A 24,283-nucleotide genomic window follows, 5' to 3' on the forward strand; every position below is an offset into this window, starting at 1 on the left:
AAATGTTAGGCTACATGAAACTTTATATTTGTGTATTATTATTATTATTATTATATATTGTTATTTACATGTATTTATTATTATTATTATTATTATTTATTTATATATTGTTATTTACAGATAAACACTGACATTTATTATTTATATATTGTTATTTACAGATACACACTGACATGTATTATTTATGTATTGTTATTTACAGATAAACACTGACATGTAATATTTATATATTGTTATTTACAGATAAACACTGATATGTATTATATATATATATATATATATATATATATATATATATATATATATATATGTATATATATATATATATATGTATATATATATATATATATATATATATATGTACATATATATATATATATATATATATATACATATATGTATATATATATATATATATATGTATATATATATATATATATATATATATATATATATATATACACACACACACACACATATATATATATATATATATATATATATATATATATATATATATATATATATATATATATGATTGATGATGATGATTGAGGGTACCCCCCCTCATGAAACAGGCCTCTTGTGATTTTTTCCCCACACATACATATATTGCGCTCTACTACGGTATCGAGCACTATTTTTTGGATAACCTTATTAAGACATATATATATATATATATATATATATATATATATATATATATATATATATATATATATATATATATATATATTATTTTGTCTACATTATGAGGGACAAACTGTATGTAACGCAGGTGTCAAATCCATACCTTTTTCAGTGACTGGTATTGTCTTGCTCTCTATTTACTCTTTGCGCTCCTCTTAGTCACGTGACCGTCACAGTCCAATCAGCTTTGGTTATTTGCCGGTAGCAGGAAGTGACTGGTATGCTCTTGCTTCTATTACTCTTTGAGCGCTGTTCGCGCTTCTTAGTCACGTGACCGCCACGGTCCAATTAACTGTGCTTATTAGCCGGTAGCAGGAAGTGGCCAGTACACGTGACTTGAGGGGAGACACATTGTATTTTTGCTCCAGGTAGGTTTTTATTCTCCTTTTCACCCCAAATATTGTGTCTAAACTAAAAATGCCTATTTGTAACTTTATAGAGCCGACTACCAGCGCCGGAGTTTTTTGTCATTAAGCTGTGTGTGACTGTAGAAGAGTTGGTGAGTCCATATTTATGAACATAGCACCTTTAGCATGAATCTTTCTTCACTTGTTTCATTGCAACAGTCTTTGTGGCATATTAAACCTTTGATAACTATTTGTGTATTGAATGTACTTTTAAATGTGTTTTGATAATAAGCACGTTTAGTGTACTGACTGCTTTGTAGCGATTTTGCCAACATTCCGATATTGTCCAACTCTTAATTACCGATACCGATATCAACCGATACAGATATATATACAGTCGTGGAATTAACACATTATTATGCCTAATTTTGTTGTGATGCCCCGCTGGATGCATTAAACAATGTAACAAGGTTTTCCAAAATAAATCAACTCAAGTTATGGAAAAAAATGCCAACATGGCACTGCCATATTTATTATTGAAGTCACAAAGTGCATTATTTTTTTTAACATGCCTCAAAACAGCAGCTTGGAATTTGGGACATGCTCTCCCTGAAATAATCATGATACCCACTACAACTATGGGAAATACTATACTTTGACTTTCACAAAGTGCTTTTTTTTTTTTTTTTTAACATGCCTCAAAACAACAGCTACAAAAACAATGAAGGCACACAGCTTCAGTCCAGGGTATACTATAAACTGGGCTCAATCTGCCCTGTTCTTAACGTATTCGTATGAGTAACAAAAATGTGCAAATAAAAACAAGAAAGGCACAAAAATTAAAAAGAACTGCTTCAGTCTAGACTAGTAGATAAAACAGCCATCCTTTAAAGTGCATGAACATTAATAAATCTGCTTCAGTCTAGACTAGTAGAAAACACAGCCATCCTTTAAAATGCATGAACATTAATAAAACTGCTTCAGTCTAGACTAGTAGAAAAAACAGCCATCCTTTAAAGTGCATGAACATTAATAAAACTGCTTCAGTCTAGACTAGTAGATAACACAGCCATCCTTTAAAGTGCATGAACATTAATACAACTGCTTCAGTCTAGACTAGTAGATAACACAGCCATCCTTTAGAGTGCATGAACATTAATAAAACTGCTTCAGTCTAGACTAGTAGAAAACACAGCCATCCTTTAAAATGCATGAACATTAATAAAACTGCTTCAGTCTAGACTAGTAGAAAAAACAGCCATCCTTTAAAGTGCATGAACATTAATAAAACTGCTTCAGTCTAGACTAGTAGATAACACAGCCATCCTTTAAAGTGCATGAACATTAATAAAACTGCTTCAGTCTAGACTAGTAGATAACACAGCCATCCTTTAAAGTGCATGAACATTAATAAAACTGCTTCAGTCTAGACTAGTAGATAACACAGCCATTCTTTAAAGTGCATGAACACTAATAAAACTGCTTCAGTCTAGACTAGTAGAAAACACAGCCATCCTTTAAAGTGCATGAACATTAATAAAACTGCTTCAGTCTAGACTAGTAGATAACACAGCCATCCTTTAAAGTGCATGAACATTAATAAAACTGCTTCAGTCTAGACTAGTAGATAACGCAGCCATCCTTTAAAGTGCATGAACATTAATAAAACTGCTTCAGTCTAGACTAGTAGATAAAACAGCCATCCTTTAAAGTGCATGGACATTAATAAAACTGCTTCAGTCTAGACTAGTAGAAAACACAGCCATCCTTTAAAGTGCATGAAGATTAATAAAACTGCTTCAGTCTAGACTAGTAGATAACACAGCCATCCTTTAAAGTGCATGAACATTAATAAAACTGCTTCAGTCTAGACTAGTAGATAACACAGCCATCCTTTAAAGTGCATGGACATTATTAAAACTGCTTCAGTCTAGACTAGTAGATAAAACAGCCATCCTTTAAAGTGCATAAACATTAATAAAACTGCTTCAGTCTAGACTAATAGATAACACAGCCATCCTTTAAAGTGCATGAACATTAATAAATCTGCTTCAGTCTAGACTAGTAGAAAACACAGCCATCCTTTAAAGTGCATGAACATTAATAAAACTGCTTCAGTCTAGACTAGTAGAAAACACAGCCATCCTTTAAAGTGCATGAACATGAATAAAACTGCTTCAGTCTCGACTAGTAGATAAAACAGCCATCCTTTAAAGTGCATGAACATGAATAAAACGGCTTCAGTCTAGACTAGTAGATAACACAGCCATCCTTTAAAGTGCATGAACATTAATAAAACTGCTTCAGTCTAGACTAGTAGAAAACACAGCCATCCTTTAAAGTGCATGAACATTAATAAAACGGCTTCAGTCTAGACTAGTAGATAAAACAGCCATCCTTTAAAGTGCATGAACATTAATAAAACTGCTTCAGTCTAGACTAGTAGAAAACACAGCCATCCTTTAAAGTGCATGGGGAAAAAAGGCACAAAACATAAATAAAACAGCTTCACTCAGTCCAGAGTATTAGTCTATTTGTGCAACAGATGAAGCTCAAAGAGTGAGCTAATTCTTTTTCTCCTTGTCACCACGTGTGAGAGGTAGATTTTTCTGAATGAAAACAAGCACCTGCATGGGATTCTGGGTATTTGTCCTGTTGTGTTTATGTTGTGTTACGGTGCGGATGTTCTCCCGAAATGTGTTGTTTGGTGTGGGTTCACAGTGTGGCGCATATTTGTAACAGTGTTAAACTTGTTTATACGTCCACCCTCAGTGTGACCTGTATGGCTGTTGACCAAGTATGCTTGCATTTGCGAGTGCGTGTGTCAAGACGTAGATATTATGTGACGCAAAGGCAGCGCCTTCAAGGATTAATTAGCGCTCTGTACATCTTCCTGCGTCCGTGTACACAGCGGCGTTTTAGAAAGTCACAAATGTTACTTTTGGATACCGATAATCTTGAAACCGATACCGATAATTTCCGATATTACTTTTTAAAGCATTTATCAGCCGATAATATCAGCGGTCTGATATTATCGGACATCCCTACTGCTTTGTGTAGGTCATATTTATGCTGCTAATGGTTACTTTAGCATCTTATTGCATATTGTGATTCTGACATGTTTATTGATTTATATTGTACAATATTGAGGAAAGAACTAGAACATATTCTGAATACTTTATAATACAATTAGTGTTATTTAATGAAGATATTTTGTGTACACATGGATTTATAAGAATGATCCTGGCTCTTACACAGGCCAGGCTTCTCTTTTTGATGGCGAGCTAAGGAAAAGAAGCATCTAGTCCAAGGATCCTTCTCGGAAGATTCCAGCCAGGGACCCCAGCACCTGTTCCGTCTGGGCGGGTAGGAGGCTCTCGAGCCGAACCTTTACATTTTCATCCTTAACCTGCAGTAAGGATCCTTTTTTTCAAGAACTCTATTAAGTCTGAACTGAGATTTATACAAGATCCAGAGACACAGATTAATGGAATTTTAATTGTATATACAGTATGTATTAGGGATGTCCCGATCCAGGTTTTTGCACTTCCGATCCGATACCGATACTGAACGATAATGGCCTATCCGAGCATGTATTAAAGTTTAAAGTTATTTAGCCTACTTAGTTGTCCGAATCATGTTGAAAAGGGTTTTAGTACTCTTGATAACAACTAGCCAGCTGAATTAGGGGAGTTTGAATAATACACAATGGTTGGTAACAAGAAACTGACCTGTTTATTCAAGGATAAACACAAAATAGACAAAATGATACATGACAAACAGAAATGGCATCATTGAACTAGGGCTGGGCGATATGGCCTTTTTTTAATATTGCGATATTTTAAGGCCATATTGCGATACACAATATATATCTGGATATTTTGCCTTAGCCTTGAATGAACACTTGATGCATATAATCACAGCAGTATGATGATTGTGTGTTTTGATTGATTGATTGAGACTTTTATTAGTAGGTTGCACAGTGAAGTACATATTCCGTACAATTGACCACTAAATGGTAACACCCCAATACGTTTTTCAACTTGTTTAAGTCGGGGTCCACTTAAATTGATTCATGATACAGATATATACTATCAGATATATACTATCATCATAATACAGTCATCACACAAGATAATCACATTGAATTATTGACATTATTTATAATCCAGGGTGTGGAGGGGGGCGCCGGATGCAAGTGTCAAAAAGACAGCCAAAAGAGTTTGATATGAGAATAAATCTAAAGTTAAAATATAGGGTAGAAATGCACCCATTTGCAGGAAATGTAGTCTTGATTTTCAAAATGTTCTTTCAAGGCTTGCATGTCTACATTAAAACATTCTTCTTCATACTGCATTAATATATGCTACTTTTAAACTTTCATGCAGAGAAGGAAATCACAACTAAAAAAATCACACATTTTTTCATACGGTGTTGATGTGGAAATTTTTGCCTCTGCATTTTGATGGTGTGGACGTGTGGCACCGAACGGACATAAGCGTCTCGACAGACGTTATAATATTTGAACAATGATGACGAAAACTGTTTTCTCTGTCGTGTCGGTGTGTCGAAAATTGTTATGCGCTTATTTTTTTATTTGATTTTGTGCGTGGCATATAATTGCTATGCGCAGAGGACGCTTGAGCAGTGCGCAATTGCACAGGCGTGCACCTTAGAGAGAACGTTGGTCACACGGCTGCGCTAGCATCACTGCTAACGTTAGCCATGCTGCTACCTCTCTGCTCGGGGAGGGCTTATACGTATGTGACGTATGACGTGACAGTATGTGACGTATGACGTGACAGTATGTGACGTATGACGTGACAGTATGTGACGTATGACGTGACAGTATGTGACGTATGACGTGACAGTATGTGACGTATGACGTGACAGTATGTGACGTGTGTAAGAAGGTGCGCTTCCTGTCTGTGAGAGGGAGACACAGAAAAGAGTGAGAAGAGCCTGTCGTGTAATGCCAGCAGCTAAAAGCAACTGCGTGAGAATCCACAGACCTGTGGATGTGTTGAAGGTGTGCTGGAAAATGCGGAACGAAAATTAGGGAGCAACAGAAAAGTGGAATGTACTATTTAAATCGGTGCGTTGGAAAACACGGAGCGGAGTTTTTTTTTTAACTGGATCTGGATCGGCATTTTCCCATGCCTTGCCGATACGCATTTTTTTGCAAATATCGACGGCCGATCCGATATTTGGATCATCCCTAGTATGTATATAGTACTTGTGTTTGTTTCTTCAAATTTGCTTTCATGTTGAATGGCCATTCAACTAATTGTTGTGTATATATCTGCTGTCCATCACTAATTCTCTAATACACGGTGTCAACCAAACTGCAATTCAAGCTCTGCCTCTCTCTCCGAGTCGAAACCCTAGTCTCTGTTTCTAGCCCATAACACCCCATATATGTATATATATATATATATATTGCATTTATTTGTAGCACGTACAGGTTACATTTGCATTCCTGACATTTTTGGCAGCCGGACCAGGGCATGTGCCATGGCTCGCAGCTTTAATTTGTTTTGTTTCTGATGGTCATTTTTCCAGAGGACACCTTATTAAATACTTCTTGCACCATGCATTTTCTTGTGTCTGGATTAGGGATGTCCCGATCCGATATTTGGATCGGATCGGCTGCCGATATTTGCCAAAAATTGCGTATCGGCAAGGCATGGGAAAATGCGGATCCAGATCCAGTTTTTAAAAAAACTCCGGTCCGTATTTTCCAACGCACCGATTTAAATAATACATTCCACTTTTCTGCTGCTCCGTAATTTCCGTTCCGCATTTTCCAGCACACCTTCAACACATCCACAGGTCTGTGGATTCTCACGCAGTTGCTTTTAGCTGCTGGCATTACACGACAGGCTCTTCTCACTCTTTCCTGTGTCTCCCTCTCACAGACAGCAAGTGCACCTTCTTACACACGTCACATACGTATACGTCATACGTCACATACGTATACGTCATACGTCACATACGTATACGTCATACGTCACATACTGTCACGTCATACGTCACATACTGTCACGACATACGTCACATACTGTCACGACATACGTCACATACTGTCACGTCATACGTCACATACTGTCACGTCATACGTCACATACTGTCACGTCATACGTCACATACTGTCACGTCATACGTCACATACGTATACGTCCTCCCCGAGCAGAGAGGTAGCAGCATGGCTAACGTTAGCTGTGATGCTAGCGCAGCCGTGCGAGCAACGCTCCCTCTAAGGTGCTCGCCTGTGCAATTGCGCACTGCTCAAGCGTCCTCTGCGTAGCAAATCTATGCCACGCACAAAATCTAATAAAAAAATAAGCGCATAACAATTTTCGACACACGGACACAACAGAGAAAACAGTTTTCGTCATCATTGTTCAAATATTGTGACGTCTGTCGAGACGCTTATCTCCATTCGGTGCCACACGTCCACACCATCAAAATGCTGAGGCAAAAATTTCCACATCAACACCGTATGAAAAAATTTGTGTTTTTTTTAGTTGTGATTTCCTTCTCTGCATGAAAGTTTAAAAGTAGCATATATTAATGCAGTATGAAGAAGAATGTTTTAATGTAGACATGCAAGCCTTGAAAGAAAATGTTGAAAATCAAGACTACATTTCCTGCAAATGGGTGCATTTCTACCCTATATTTTAACTTTAGATTTATTCTCATATCTTTGGCTGTCTTTTTGACACTTACATCAGGCGCCCCCCTCCACACCCTGGATTATAAATAATGTAAATAATTCAATGTGATTATCTTGTGTGATGACTGTATTATGATGATAGTATATATCTGATAGTATATATCTGTATCATGAATCACCCCGACTTAAACAAGTTGAAAAACTTATTGGGGTGTTACCATTTAGTGGTCAATTGTACGGAATATGTACTTCCCTGTGCAACCTACTAATAAAAGTCTCAATCAATCAATCAAAACACATAGAATCATCATACTGCTGTGATTATATGCATCAAGTGTTCATTCAAGGCTAAGGCAAAATATCGAGATATATATCGTGTATCGCAATATGGCCTTAAAATATTGTAATATTAAAAAAAGGCCATATCGCCCAGCCCTAGTTCAATGATGCCATTTCTGTTTGTCATGTATAATTTTGTCTATTTTGTGTTTATCCTTGAATAAACAGGTCAGTTTCTTGTTACCAACCATTGTGTATTATTCAAACTCACCTAATTCAGCTGGCTAGTTGTTATCAAGAGTACTAAAACCCTTTTCAACATGATACTGACAACTAAGTAGGCTAAATAACTTTAAACTTTAATACATGCTCGGATAGGCCAGTATCGGTCAGTATCAGTATCGGATCGGAAATGCAAAAACAATATCGGTATCGGATCGGAAGTGCAAAAACCTGGATTGGGACATCCCTAGTCTGGATCATCCCAGCACACCTACACTAAAAAGAGTTGGGTTTTTTTCGAATTCATAAACCGTATTTCATTTTTTTTCTGGTGATATTTCGTGCCTTATCATGGACTTTGAATGGTTTTGAAAACTTGGAAAATCCGATCAAGTATTATTAAATAATAATTAAAGAACAGAAGGGGACACGTTACATTCTGTGAAAAGTCAATCTTGTTGAAAATGACATTACATTTCAATCTCAATGGTGGAACTCATAAAGATTGCTTTAAGTCAGTGGTTCTCAGCCTTTTTTCAGTGATGTACCCCCTGTGAACATTTTTTTAATTCAAGTACCCCCTAATCAGAGCAAAGCATTTTTGGTTGACAAAAAGACATAAAGAAGTAAAATACGGCACTATGTCATCAGTTTCTGATTTATTAAATTGTATAACAGTGCAAAATATTGCTCATTTGTAGTAGTCTTTATTGAACTATTTTGAAAAAAAGATATAAAAATTAGAGATAAATGCGTTAAAATGTAATATCGGAAATTATCGGTATCGGTTTTTTAATCATTGGTATCATTTTTTTTATTTTATTTTATTTATTTTTTTAAATCAACATGAAAAACACAAGATACACTTACAATTAGTGCACCAACCCAAAAAACCTCCCTCTTTACACTCATTCACGCAAAAGGGTTGTTTCTTTCTGTTATTAATTTTGTGGTTCCTACATTATATATCAATATATATCAATACAGTCTGCAAGGGATACAGTCCGTAAGCACACATGATTGTGCGTGCTGCTGCTCCACTAATAGTACTAACCTTTAACACTTCATTTTACTCATTTTCATTAATTACTAGTTTCTACGTAACTGTTTTTATATTGTTTTACTTTCTTTTTTATTCAAGAAAATGTTTTTAATTTATTTATCTTAAAATAATTTTATTTTATTTTTTTAAAAGTACCTTATCTTCACCATACCTGGTTGTCCAAATTAGGCATAATAATGTGGTAATTCCACGACTGTATATATCGGTATCGGTTGATATCGGTATCTGTAATTAAAGAGTTGGACAATATCGGATATCGGCAAAAAGCCATTATCGGACATCCCTAATAAAAATAACTAAAAACTTGTTGAAAAATAAACAAGTGATTCAATTATGAAAGAAAGATTTCTACACATAGAAGTAATCATCAACTTAAAGTGCCCTCTTTGGGGATTGTAATAGAGATTGTCGGAGGAAGATATTTACATATATCCGAATTTAAGTTGTACTTCTTTTATTTCATAGTCATATTTGAAAACAGCTCGTGTTTTCCATTTCTTCTCTTGCTGCTTTGTCTGCAAGTAAACTGTGTGTGTTAACCTTGAGGCTTTGGAATGTGTTTTGACTAGCATGTATTTTGACTACAGAGGGGGGAGAAAAGAGAGGGTTTTGGGATCGGGAGACACAGACCATTTTAGCGGGGCGATCCGAATGTTCTATGCTGTTTCTGTGAAAGTATATCTGCAAAGCTTTGCCAATATATTACAAAATACCTATTCTGTCTCTGGTGGTTTTTCAACTCAGCTTTAAGTGTCGTAAAGAGCTTGGGAGCGACTTGTGACTTGAATTCCCTGGGAGGAACAACTGGTCCAAAACGCAACATCTGGATTCATGAACTTAATTCTAAAAATTTCTTCACAAAAAAAGAAATCTTTAACATCAATATTTATGGAACATCCATCCATCTTCTTCCGCTTATCCGAGGTCGGGTCGCGGGGGCAGCAGCCTAAGCAGGGAAGCCCAGACTTCCCTCTCCCCAGCCACTTCGTCCAGCTCTTCCCGTGGGACCCCGAGGCGTTCCCAGGCCAGCCGGGAGACATAGTCTTCCCAACGTGTCCTGGGTCTTCCCCACGGCCTCCTACCGGTCGGACGTGCCCTAAACACCTCCCTAGGGAGGCGTTCGGGTGGCATCCTGACCAGATGCCCGAACCACCTCATCTGGCTCCTCTCGATGTGGAGGAGCAGCGGCTTTACTTTGAGCTCCTCCCGGATAGCAGAGCTTCTCACCCTATCTCTAAGGGAGAGCCCCGCCACCCGGCGGAGGAAACTCATTTCGGCCGCTTGTACCCGTGATCTTGTCCTTTCGGTCATAACCCAAAGCTCATGACCATAGGTGAGGATGGGAACATAGATCGACCGGTAAATTGAGAGCTTTGCCTTCCGGCTCAGCTCCTTCTTTATCACAACGGATCGATACAGCGTCCGCATTACTGAAGACGCCGCACCGATCCGCCTGTCGATCTCACCATCCACTCTTCCCTCACTCGTGAACAAGACTCTGAGGTACTTGAACTCCTCCACTTGGGGCAAGATCTCCTCCCCAACCCGGAGATGGCACTCCACCCTTTTCCGGGCGAGAACCATGGACTCGGACTTGGAGGTGCTGATTCTCATCCCAGTCGCTTCACACTCAGCTGCGAACCGATCCAGTGAGAGCTGAAGATCCTGGCCAGATGAAGCCATCAGGACCACATCATCTGCAAAAAGCAGAGACCTAATCCTGCAGCCACCAAACCAGATCCCCTCAACGCCTTGACTGCGCCTAGAAATTCTGTCCATAAAAGTTATGAACAGAATCGGTGACAAAGGGCAGCCTTGGCGGAGTCCAACCCTCACTGGAAACGTGTCCGACTTACTACCGGCCATGCGGACCAAGCTCTGGCACTGATCATACAGGGAGCGGACTGCCACAATCAGACAGTCCGATACCCCGTACTCTCTGAGCACTCCCCACAGGACTTCCCGAGGGACATGGTCAAATGCCTTCTCCAAGTCTACAAAACACATGTAGACTGGTTGGGCAAACTCCCATGCACCCTCAAGGACCCTGCCGAGAGTATAGAGCTGGTTCACAGTTCCACGACCAGGACGAAAACCACACTGTTCCTCCTGAATCCGAGGTTCGACTATCCGGCGTAGCCTCCTCTCCAGTACACCTGAATAGACCTTACCGGGAAGGCTGAGGAGTGTGATCCCACGATAGTTAGAACACACCCTCCGGTTCCCCTTCTTAAAGAGAGGAACCACCACCCCAGTCTGCCAATCCAGTGGTACCGCCCCCGATGTCCACGCGATGCTGCAGAGTCTTGTCAACCAAGACAGCCCCACAGCATCCAGAGCCTTAAGGAACTCCGGGCGGATCTCATCTACCCCCGGGGCCTTGCCACCGAGGAGCTTTTTAACTACCTCAGCAACCTCAGCCCCAGAAATAGGAGAGCCCACCACAGACTCCCCAGGCACTGCTTCCTCATAGGAAGACGTGTTGGTGGGATTGAGGAGGTCTTCGAAGTATTCCCTCCACCGATCCACAACATCCGCAGTCGAGGTCAGCAGAACACCATCCTCACCATACACGGTGTTGATAGTGCACTGCTTCCCCTTCCTGAGGCGGCGGATGGTGGTCCAGAATCGCTTCGAAGCCGTCCGGAAGTCGTTTTCCATGGCCTCACCGAACTCCTCCCATGTCCGAGTTTTTGCCTTTGCGACCGCTGAAGCCGCACACCGCTTGGCCTGTCGGTACTTGTCCGCTGCCTCAGGAGTCCTATGAGCCAAAAGAACCCGATAGGACTCCTTCTTCAGCTTGACGGCATCCCTCACCGCCGGTGTCCACCAACGGGTTCAAGGATTACCGCCACGACAAGCACCAACTACCTTGCGGCCACAGCTCCAATCAGCCGCCTCGACAATAGAGGCGCGGAACATGGTCCATTCGGACTCAATGTCCAGCACCTCCTTCGTGACATGTTCACAGTTCTTCCAGAACATGGAACATGTCCACAAAAAATCTAGCTGTCAACACTGAATATTGCATTGTTGCATTGTTGCATTTAATTTCACAGTTCTTTTTTAACAGACATTTAAAAAAAATCTCACGTACCCCTTGGCATACCTTCAAGTACCCCCAGGGGTACGCGTACCCCCATTTGAGAACCACTGCTTTAAGTTGTCCAGCATGAATACAAGAACCACTTTAGAGTTGGGGAAACAGAATGTTTTGGAGTGACTTCAATCAGAATCCTTATTTGGAATGTTTTGAAAAGATGTTCTTCTGGCACAGAAGTTTGTGCAGGTTTACCCGGGAAGAGAAACCTTTCCTCTGTGAGTCTTGGCGTGTAAAAATATTGACATTACCATTTTGCTTTGTTGTACGGGCGATGTGTTGAAGAGCACTTCCTGTGCAAGAACATCGTAAGAGCATAGGAGATCAAATACAACATGTCGGGTTTTGAACCCCTCTTCAGGGAACGCCCTCCTTTTTGATCCACACACACACAAAAAAAATAAAACTTTCAGGTACGAGCAAGAACAAGTCAGCTCGAAACCTGTGAAGGACTTTTAAAGCCAGAATCTTCTTCTTGCTGCTCCTGTTAGAGATCACAACAATCTTCATCATTTCATCTTCAACATCCTCCACTCCTGATCCCGGCGATATCAAACAAAAACGATATAATTTTGTCACAACTGTGCTAATATGGACTTGTATCTGGTTTTGGTTGACATGAAATTTGCAATACAGGATCATAATCTATTTTTTTATTCCATTTATAGTCCATTTCTATCAAAATATGCTATTTATAATTCACTCTTTCTCAATTATATTCTATATAAATGATGCACATGATATCGTTCTTGTAGTACTCACTCACCCCAGGTGTTTTCTTTCCGGTCTGATACCGAGTAAAATACAGGCTGCTACCGGCGATACCGATACTTTGTGGAAGTATTTTTTTCTCCCTTCTCGCCGCTCATTTCGAGTGTCGACTTTTTCATTTCAGTTAACAGTGCGCCATTGTCTAAACGGTCGGCACTTTCTGTCAGAATAATTGTATCTAAGTTATCACAAAACTTTGTGTTGCCATGAGTTCCCGGCGAGCAGACAAAAGCTGTCTTTGATCCTACCAAACAAAAGGCTTGTAAAACTCCACTGTGTAGGATGGGAATCAACAAAGATATTGTCTTGACCCGAGAACTACAAAGCGGAGAGGAAGCAGGACCAGACTCCCCTCAAGGCGGCATGGCGTAGTGGGTAGAGCAACCGTGCCAGAAACCTGAGGGTTGCAGGTTCGCTCCCCGCCTCTTACCATCCAAAAATCGCTGCCGTTGTGTCCTTGGGTGGGACACTTCACCCTTTGCCCCCGGTGCCACTCACACCGGTGAATTGAATGATGAATGATAGGTGGTGGTCGGAGGGGCCGTTGGCGCAAATTGCAGCCACGCTTCCGTCAGTCTACCCATGGGCAGCTGTGGCTATGAAAGTAGCTTACCACCACCAGGTGTGAATGTTTGATGGGTTCTACATGTAAAGCGACTTTGGGTACTTAGAAAAGCGCTATATAAATCCCAGTTATTATTATTATTATTATTATTATTATTATTATTATTAAGGCGACCTCTCCTTTGAACTCTTTTAGGACCTTTTCTTTGAACTGTTTTGTAACAAAGGCAATGGCTGTTTACGACCCCCCCTCCCATAGAAACAGCTGTTGCCATGTAATCAGGGAAAGTCCAAATAAAAGAGGAGGCGTACAATTTTTCGTCAGAGCGTGGTGAGACTGTAAAAGAGTACAGTCCAGACGTCTCTCCTCAATTGAGCCAAATGTAATTCTCTGTTTAATTCCTTGCTTCTTGTCTTGTTTAATAGATGTCATCAGTGTTTGAACCTGACACCGATACTTTTGTGTGACTCGCTGTGAAAGTATTTTTTTCTTCCTTCTCGTCGCTCATTTTGAGTGTCGACTTCTTCATTTCAGTTAACAGTGCGCCATTGTCTAAACAGTCGGCATTTTCCACTGTTCTATGCTCTCTCCCCCTCCCAAACTGCGCTTACTCCCCTCTCCCACCTGGTATTCAGTGCACTCGTACTGATACTTGTCGTGTGTGATCTGTGCCTTTATCAAAACGTTTGAGCCATTCAATAAATTTAAGAAAAACAACTTTGTTTGACCACTTGATTAGAAAATTTCCAATACAGTACCTAATCCATCTGCTAAAATGTCAAAAGTTGTGTATTTTAAATAACATAGCATAAAGAATACAGTTATCTATGTATGTATTGTTACTATTTATATTATAATATTTATCATATTGTATTTATATTTATTATTATTATTATTTATATTATTTATTTCAAACTGAAGTATATTGAGTTAGTGGCGTGAATTACAATATAACCAAAGTTAATACAACAGAAAAAACTGGAAAAAAAATGTTTGAAACCACAACAAAAGGAAATAACTCACATAATAATAAAAAAATTAATTAATAAAAACTACTATTAGAATAAAAAGCAAGTCACAATTCAGTTCCATGAATATGTTTACGTGAAAATACTTAACATGTGGTAAACAAAAACATTTAGTGACTTTTCTTTACACTTTTATACAATATTTCTAATGATATGGCAATAAAGTTCCTTGAATCTTTTAATTTGATGATTTAATCTTCACATATTAAATTCCTGCGGAGGACATATTGGTAGAATGTCCATGTCATTGCACCAATATGCTGTATACTGTATATACAGTATGTAGCATACCACACCAGCTAGCTAACATGGCGGGGTATTGTTTGGATTAAGCAGCACACACAAACTTCACGCCTCGTCTGAAGAAATAAGAAGAAATTCATTTTTGTGTTCGGTGAAAGAAAAAGTACCCTGCGGTAATATTGATATTATATGACGGCCAAAATACATTTTGGAAGGCCGGTGGGCAAACAATCAAACGTTTGTGTCAAACACACAATTTCATAAATGAAGTAGTGGCCAGAAATTATAACTATAACTCATATTTTGTCATCAAATGATTGACCTCAAGATACTTTGTGGGGGAAAAAATATTGCAAGAATTTACACTTTCATGATTATACTTGATTTGTTGCAAACATGCTTAGTTAAACACATCACATGACATACATTACATGAAACATTACATTGATGTACTGAACAATAAACTTTAAATGAAACACTACCACAAACATTAACAAAAACAATACATGACATATTACAAGAAAAAAACGTGAACTATTACATTTGAATATTAGTAAAAACAGTACATGAAACAATGCATTAAACATTAAATGAAACATTTAAATACATATTATATGAAATATTACATGAAACACTACAATAAACATTACATGGAACATTTAAATACATATTACATGAAACATTACAGGACAAACTACAATAAACATTACATGAAACATTTAAATACATATTATATAAAATATTACATGAAACATAACAATAAACATCACATGAAACACTACAATAAATATTACATGAAACATTTAAATACATATTACAAGAAACATTACATGAAACATTTAAATACATATTATATAAAATATTACAATAAACATTACATGAAACATTACAATAAATATTACATGGAACATTTAAATACATGTTATATAAAATGTTATATTAAACAGGACACAGGACACACTACAGTAAACATTACATGAAACATTTTAAATACATATTATATAAAATATTACACGAAACACTACAAGAAACATTACATGAAACATTTAAATGCATATTATAGGAAATATTACATGAAACATTTAAATGCATATTATAGGAAATATTACATGAAACATTACAATAAATATTACATGAAACATTTAAATACATATTATATGAAATATTACATGAAACATTACAATAAACATTACATGGAACACTACAATAAACAGTACATAAAACATTTAAATACTTATATGAAATATTACATGAAACATTACAATAAACATTACATGAAACATTTAAATACATATTACAATAAACATTACATGAAACATTTAAATACTTATTATAGGAAATACTACATTAAACATTACATGAAACATTTAAATACATATTATATAAAATATTACATGAAACATTACAATAAACATTACATGAAACATTACATGGAACATTTAAATACATTATTCATGAAACATTACAATAAACATTACATGAGACATTGTAATACATAGTATCGGAAATAGTACATGAAACATTACATGAAATATTACATGAAACATTTAAATACATATATAAAATATTACATGAAACATTACAATAAATATTACATGAAACATTGCAATGAACATTACAGGACGCACTACAATAAACATTACATGAAACATTTTAAATACATATTATATAAAATATTACATGAAACACTACAATAAACATTACATGAAACATTGCAATAAACATTACATGAAACATTTAAATGCATATTATAGGAAATATTACATGAAACATTACAATAAACATTACATGAAACACTACAATAAATATTACATGAAACATTTAAATACATATTATATGAAATATTACATGAAACATTACAATAAACATTACATGGAACACTACAATAAACATTACATAAAACATTTAAATACATATTATATGAAATATTACATGAAACATTACATTAAACATTACATGAAACATTTAAATACATTATTACAATAAACATTACATGAAACATTTAAATACTTATTATAGGAAATAGTACATTAAACATTACATGAAACATTTAGATACATATTATATAAAACATTACAATAAACATTACAATAAACATTACATGGAACATTTAAATACATTATTCAAGAAACATTACAGGACACACTACAATAAACATTACATGAGACATTTTAATACATAGTATCGGAAATAGTACATGAAACATTACATGAAATATTACATGAAACATTTAAATACATATTATATAAAATATTACATGAAACATTACATGAAATATTACATGAAACATTTAAATACATATTATATAAAATATTACATGAAACATTACAATAAATATTACATGAAACATTGCAATAAACATCACATGAAACATTACAGGACACACTACAATAAACATTACATGAAACATTTTAAATACATATTATATAAAATATTACATGAAACACTACAAGAAACATTACATGAAACATTTAAATGCATATTATAGGAAATATTACATTTAACATTACAATAAACATTACATGAAACACTACAATAAATATTACATGAAACATTTAAATACATATATGAAATATTACATGAAACATTACAATAAACATTACATGGAACACTACAATAAACATTACATAAAACATTTAAATACATATTATATGAAATATTACATGAAACATAACAATAAACATTACATGAAACATTTAAATACATATTACAAGAACCATTACATGAAACATTTAAATACTTATTATAGGAAATAGTACATTAAACATTATATGAAACATTTAAATACATATTACAGTATATAAAATATTACATGAAACATTACAATACACATTACATGAAATATTACAATAAACATTACATGGAACATTTAAATACATTATTCATGAAACATTACAGAACACACTACAATAAACATTACATGAAACATTTTAATACGTAGTATAGGAAATAGTACATGAAATATTACATGAAACATTTAAATACATATTATATAAAATATTACATGAAACATTACAATAAACATTAAATGAAACATTACATGAAACATTAAATGAAACATTACATGAAACATTGCAATAAACATTACATGAAACATTTAAACACATATCATATAAAATGTTACATGAAACATTACAATAAACATTGCATGAAACATTGCAATAAACATTACATGAAACATTTAAATACATATTATATCAAATATTACATGAAACATTACAATAAACATTACATGAAATATTACAATAAACATTACATGGAACATTTAAATACATTATTCATGAAACATTACAGGACACACTACAATAAACATTACATGAAACATTTTAATACATAGTATAGGAAATAGTACATGAAACATTACATGAAATATTACATGAAACATTTAAATACATATTATATAAAATATTACATGAAACATTGCAATAAACATTACATGAAACATTTAAATACATAATATATAAAATATTACATGAAACATTACAATAAACATTACATGAAACATTGCAATAAACATTACATGAAACATTTAAATACATATTATATCAAATATTACATGAAACATTACAATAAACATTACAGGACACACTACAATAAACATTACATGAAACATTTTAAATACATGTTATATAAAATATTACATGAAACACTACAATAAACATTACATGAAACATTTAAATGCATATTGTAGGAAATATTACATGAAACATTACAATAAACATTACATGAAACACTACAATAAACATTACATAAAACATTTAAATACATATTATATGAAATATTACATGAAACATAACAATAAACATTACATGAAACATTTACATACATATTACAATAAACATTACATGAAACATTTAAATACTTATTATAGGAAATAGTACATTAAACATTATATGAAACATTTAAATACATATTATATACAATATTACATGAAACATTACAATAAACATTTCATGGAACATTTAAATACATTATTAATTAAACATTACAGGAGCCACTACTATAAACATTACATGAGACATTTTAATACATAGTATCGGAAATAGTACATGAAACATTACATGAAATATTACATGAAACATTTAAATACATATTATATAAAATATTACATGAAACATTACAATAAATATTACATGAAACATTGCAATAAACATTACATGAAACATTACATGAAATATTTTAAATACATATTATATAAAATATTACATGAAACACTACAATAAACATTACATGAAACATTTAAATGCATATTATAGGAAATATTACATGAAACATTACAATAAACATTACATGAAACATTTTAAATACATATTATATAAAATATTACATGAAACATTACATGAAACATTTAAATGCATATTATAGGAAATATTACATTAAACATTACAATAAATATTACATGAAACATTGCAATAAACATCACATGAAACATTACAGGACACACTACAATAAACATTACATGAAACATTTTAAATACATATTATATAAAATATTACATGAAACACTACAAGAAACATTACATGAAACATTTAAATGCATATTATAGGAAATATTACATGAAACATTACATGAAACATTACATGAAACACTACAATAAACATTACATGAAACATTTAAATGCATATTATAGGAAATATTACATGAAACATTGCATGAAACACTACAATAAATATTACATGAAACATTTAAATACATATTATATGAAATATTACATGAAACATTACAATAAACATTACATGAAACACTACAATAAACATTACATAAAACATTTAAATATATGAAATATTACATGAAACATAACAATAAACATTACATGAAACATTTACATACATATTACAAGAAACATTACATGAAACATTTAAATACTTATTATAGGAAATAGTACATTAAACATTATATGAAACATTTAAATACATATTACAGTATATAAAATATTACAATAAACATTACATGAAATATTACAATAAACATTACATGGAACATTTAAATACATTATTCATGAAACATTACAGGACACACTACAATAAACATTACATGAAACATTTTAATACATAGTACATGAAACATTACATGAAATATTACATGAAACATTTAAATACATATTATATACAATATTACATGAAACATTTAAATATTATATAAAATATTACATGAAACATTACATGAAACATTGCAATAAACATTACATGAAACATTTAAATACATATTATATAAAATATTACATGAAACATTACAATAAACATTACAGGATATACTACAATTAACATTACATGAAACATGTAAATACATATTATATAAAATATTACATGAAACATTACAATAAACATTACAGGACACACTACAATTAACATTACATGAAACATGTAAATACGTATTACATGAAACATTACAAAAATAATATATGAAACATTACAATAAATATTACATGAAACATTATATAAATTATTAGATGAAACATTACATGAAGCATTACATTATTATATTTAACATTACGATAAACTTTAAATGAAACATTACATCTTCCATAATAGTATATATAATATAATTTATTGCTATTTTTTTGCATTTTACTTTTGTAGCTGTATGTAAAAATGTGTGCATCATTATTTACTTCCTGTTTAGCAAACTAGTCCCTGCAAGAAGCACAAATTAATTGCTACAAAATAATCCACATGATTGTATTTCTTGTGAGTGACCGTGTTTAAAAATGTTGTGTAGAACTGGAGGTGACAGTGAAGCCTAAATGGTGTGAAGGTGTGGGACAGGAAGTGGGTGTTGGCGGTCGAATGTGAGCAGGCAGGAAGCTGACAGATGGAGCTTAGCACCTTGCATTGTTGTCCAGGCAGGCGGGGCCAACTGGGGCCCAAGCCGCGTGCTGTTTCTGCGATTAGCCGTCCATCTGGCGGGGCCCAGACCGCTGTATGGATCTCAGAGTCGGGGACGCTCCTCTCGCACTTGGCAGCGAGATCCTTCAGTCGGGCTTAGACGCCTTCAGGCATCAAACATCTGGCAGACGTCACTTTTCACCACAATGACCACCATTGCTGTACTCCTCACATCGTGAGCATCCACCTGGTCTACCAAGTCATTGTTCAAGGACTTCTACCATCTTGTCAAAGTATCTGCTGTGTATATTACACTTTTACTACTACTGAAGCTAGGAATGCTTACTCAAGTACAAACGCCAAACCCAGTGACGTTGCCACGTTGTGTAAATGAAAAGAGAATACAATGATTTTCAAATCCTTTTCAACTTATATTCAATTGAATAGACTGCAAAGACAACATATTTCATGTTCAAACTGAGATTTTTTTTTTTTTAATTTTTTTTTTGCAAATACATTTCTGGGTGTTGTTGATTAAAACTCTACTATGCTTTGGCTTTGCATAGTAGAGTTTTAATTTGCACTTACAGATGTAGCGACCAACTGTAGTTACTGACAGTGGTTTTCTGAAGTGTTCCTGAGCCCATGTGGTGATATCCTTTACACACTGATGTGGCTTTTTGATGCAGTACCGCCTGAGCGATCCAAGGTGTGTAATATCATGGCTTACGTGCAGTGATTTCTCCAGATTCTCTGAACCTTTTGATGATATTACGGAGCGTAGATGGTGAAATCCTTAAATTCCTTGTTGAGAAATGTTGTTCTTAAACAATTTGCTCAGGCATTTGTTGACAAAGTGGTGACCCTCGCCCCCGTCCTTGTTTGTGAATGACTGAGCATCTCATGGAAGCTGCTTTTATACCCAATCATGGCACCCACCTGTTCCCAATTAGCCTGTTCTCCTGTGGGATGTTCCAAATAAGTCTTTGATGAGCATTCCTCAATGTTCTCAGTCTTTTTTGCCACTTGTGCCAGCTTTTTTGAAACTTGTCGCAGGCATCAGATTCCAAATGAGCTAATATTTGCAAAAAATAACATTTACCAGTTCCAACGTTAAATATCTTTAAAAGGATTTGCAAATCATTGTATTCTCTTTTATTTACCATTTACACATCGTGACAACTTCACTGCTTATGGCTTTTGTATTAAAGACCTTGTTTAGTTTTCACATTGATTTAATACAGTCGATAAATGTTTTTTTTTATTTTAAATGTAAATATATCTAATGTCTGATAACATTTAAAAAGTGTGGAATTTTCTAATAGTAATATAGCTAAAAAAACAACAGCAAAAATGTAAGCAAAAGAGAAAATTGGAATGCAATGAGAAAAAGCTGAACATTTTAAACTAATAATTAATTATAGCTTAATTAGTCACCTATAACACAACGTTGTGTCATTAAAACATTTTTTTTTAAATAATAAAAAAATAATTAAAAAAAAAAAAAAAAAATACATATATATATATATATATATAAATATATACAGTTAGCTTTTTTATTTTTTCAGTATGCAGCCTTTGGTGGAAAAAGCTTAGACACCCCTGTTATAGAATATTAAAAACTCTCAAAATAAAAATAAAATATTCTTAAAATATAAACAAAGTTTAGTTAGCTTGTTAATTTTAAAATAATAATTTTAACTATAATAAACACTGCTAAATGTGGAACTGAACATGTTTATTTTTTTAAAAAGAGCAAAACGCATTTCATGTTATGAAAAAAAGCTGAAATGTTATAACTAATCATTTATAATAATATACTTAGTCACCAATAATACAAAGATGACACAATATCTTTTTTTAGCATTTTTTTTTTTTAAATAAAAAATACTAATATGCAACGTTCCCTCTAAGGTGCGCGCCTGTGCAATTGTGCACTGCTCAAGCGTCCTCTGCGCATGGCAAGTCTATGCCACGCACAAAATCCAATAAAAAATAAGCGCATAACAATTTTCGACACACGGACACGACAGAGAAAACAGTTTTCGTCATCATTGTTCAAATATTGTAACGTCCGTCGAAACGCTTTGAGGACATGAATTCCATCCATCACTTTACTGAGCAAAACTCTTTATTGTCGGCCATAAACACATCACTAAAACATTAGTAAAAAAAATGATATCTAGCAAAAGTGGTCATTTTCTGCAGTACAAACCAGACCAAAAGCAACTTTGTTATATCAACAGCAGCCGCTCGCTCTCTCACGTGCGCCAACACATGCACATGTGGCACTTAGCCAGTGATGCGTTTACAGCCACACAAAAAATCGGACAACTCCAACACCACACATAAAATGTCATTCCAGGTTGTTACACTATGATTTACCAATCAAATGTGTGCTTATTCTAGTGTCATTTATTAGGACTCTTCATTTATAAATATTAGTCATGAAATGCTGTTAGTATATTAAATAAATACTGATAAAAATATATTTTTTTACAAACAGGAAGTTGCAGGAATGTACACATGATCCCCTGCTTACATCTCATTGTGCAACATGTGAATGCTTTAATGGGAACTAAATGCAATGTCTGAAAGGGGTACAAATTATTTCCAAAGCAGGACCTCCACCCAGACAAACAATACAAGTACACAGTTCATGAAAAACAATATTTGTTGTTATTGTCATTGTAAGTGGGCCTAAACACTTATATTAGAAATGGAAATGACTGCTGTCATTTGATTCTAATAATAAGAGAATGTTGTCTGTCTATCTGTGTTGGCCCTGCGATGAGGTGGGGACTTGTCCAGGGTGTACCCCGCCTTCCGCCCGAATGCAGCTGAGATAGGCTCCAGCGACCCCGAAAGGGACAAGCGGTAGAAAATGGATGGATGGATGGAGATTGCAGTTGTTATTTAGTGAGGTTTGGGCCAGGTGTGCTGCTGGTGTAGCCACAGTGTGCACGTGTGATGTTGCTCACATGGACTCCACTCAATGCTCAGGGACTTTTTGCCTTTGCTCACACACATGAACAATTAGAGGGAACATTGCCAATATGGCCCCCGCATACTTAGATTTTTTAGTATGTGGCCCTTGGTGGAAAACGTTTTGACCCTCCTGAACCAAAGTATCGATATTTTGATTTGAGAATCGATATTAGAGCATAAAGATCTGGTATTGGTTGTATCGATATTTCAGTACGGATCCGCACATCATGAGTTTAATTCCCCAATAGTGCTGGCACGTCTTTTTGCTTTTGTTTGTTTTTTCATTTTATTTTTATTGACATCCAGCATCAGACATTCCTATCCATTACATCATATTCACATACATCGTGTATCTGTTGTCTGCCCTAAATGTCCAAATATATTTTTTTTGTTTATTTTCCAACCAAGAAACCGCAGAAAAACTAAGTAGTATTTGCAAATACATCAATTAAATAAAGAAAAAATAAATAATAATACATGATCAAT

The 24,283-nt window shown here is 34.6% G+C and overlaps 1 long non-coding RNA gene across 2 annotated transcripts in view; it reads left to right on the forward strand.

The window, feature by feature from the left end:
- Positions 1 to 1,025: 1,025 nt before the first annotated feature.
- The window catches only part of LOC140679699 (uncharacterized), a 27,942-nt gene continuing 4,684 nt past the window's right edge, over positions 1,026 to 24,283 (forward strand). For both annotated transcript variants that reach the window (XR_012051076.1, XR_012051077.1), the window contains exons 1-3: positions 1,026 to 1,058; positions 1,130 to 1,189; positions 4,296 to 4,403. This is a non-coding gene — a long non-coding RNA (uncharacterized lncRNA). The remainder of the gene's footprint in view (positions 1,059 to 1,129; positions 1,190 to 4,295; positions 4,404 to 24,283) is intronic.

The sequence above is a fragment of the Nerophis lumbriciformis genome, linkage group LG21 (assembly GCF_033978685.3).
Source record: "Nerophis lumbriciformis linkage group LG21, RoL_Nlum_v2.1, whole genome shotgun sequence".
NCBI lineage: Eukaryota > Metazoa > Chordata > Actinopteri > Syngnathiformes > Syngnathidae > Nerophis > Nerophis lumbriciformis.